This window comes from Dipteris shenzhenensis, chromosome 26 (genome assembly GCF_047967505.1).
Source record: "Dipteris shenzhenensis isolate YYH24624 ecotype China chromosome 26, Dip_SZ_1.0, whole genome shotgun sequence".
Lineage (NCBI taxonomy): Eukaryota > Viridiplantae > Streptophyta > Polypodiopsida > Gleicheniales > Dipteridaceae > Dipteris > Dipteris shenzhenensis.
This window is the reverse complement of record NC_141621.1, coordinates 41173166-41174345: the sequence shown is the minus strand read 5'-3', so window position 1 is coordinate 41174345 and position 1180 is coordinate 41173166. Positions and strand designations below refer to the sequence as shown.

The 1180-nt window shown below is 45.3% G+C and overlaps 1 long non-coding RNA gene across 1 annotated transcript; it reads right to left on the bottom strand.

Annotated features, from left to right (window-relative positions):
* Positions 1-342: 342 nt before the first annotated feature.
* On the bottom strand, positions 343-938 carry LOC147885080 (uncharacterized). The gene is made up of 3 exons (XR_015543517.1): positions 827-938; positions 650-708; positions 343-564 (listed from the first exon to the last, which is right to left on the bottom strand). It is a non-coding gene; the product is annotated as an uncharacterized LOC147885080 (long non-coding RNA).
* Between the last annotated feature and the right edge of the window lie 242 nt (positions 939-1180).

The window sequence follows — 1180 nt, the reverse complement described above, 5'->3', positions numbered from 1 at the left end:
TAAAAGAAGTAAGAAAAGAGAATGATAGCTCCAATATGGAGTGATTGGAGGCCACAAGTGGCAAGAAGGTGATGAGTCTTGAGGGAGGGATTTTTGCAGGGGGGCAAGCCACGTAAGCAAAGGAAGCTCTTCATCTTCCCAAAGGTCAGTTTTATATGTGCAGAACAGCGCAATGCCTTTGTCAACGCACAGAGGGAGAAGAACAGAGACGCATATCTGGTTGCGGAACGCACATTATTTCCACTTTTTCCGTTGTGAGGGCACATAAATGAGCGAGAAAGGGTCGTGAAACAATGAGAAAACCAGCTTTATTCTGCATAAGCTCTCAAGGCGCACAAGAAACTGAAGGGCGATGATTTCCACCGTTTGAAACAAAATAAAACATTGCATTCCGGTTCGAAGCGAAGCCCAATACTTCTTCAAATCTTTTAAAACAAATGGCTGCTGGAGCGTAAGCAACGTAGAAATCTCCTAGCGAATTTACTAGCAGCAGTTTGAGCCAGACGACCCACTTTGACCCCATTGTGGTTGTGCAACGTCCTTGTGCAGCGTCCTGTCTGCGTCCTGGAGGGAGGAGAAAAGAGTGAATGTCAGAAACCAGCAAGAGCTTTGATTGCGGGGGTGGTGCAAGGGGTAAGAATCGACATACGTGTACAACACCATTGTGCGACTGGTGAAGAGTGCGAGGGGAGGAGGAGTGATGGGCGTCTGCAAGGTGGAGGGCTACAAAAAGTGAGATGAGATACAAGAAAAGAGACGATGATTTGCAATTACAAGAAACGAAAGAAGCGTGAAGAGAGAGAGTGCGAGTTTGTGGAGCAAGCACCGGGAGGGCTTGCGTGAGAGGGGAGATGGAGGTGGGCGAAGAGGAGGAGGAAGACAAGAGCGAGGGCGACCACAACTCTCATGGTGGGTGATTTAGAAATTTTGACTTCAAGGATTTTCTTCAGGAATGTAATGGCAACATTTCATACAAGCAACCTCAATTTATACAAGTCCTTGCACACATTCTATTGCTTACCAAGTGTTTCCACAATATTTTATTACTCAACCACCTCCAAGCTCAATTATTCAACATTCAACATTCTCGTGCTTACCCCTCTTCATATCATAGAATATTTAAAGAAGGCCTCTTTTAAACATTCTAGTCCTTACCACTCTTCACACACTATTTCCTTAC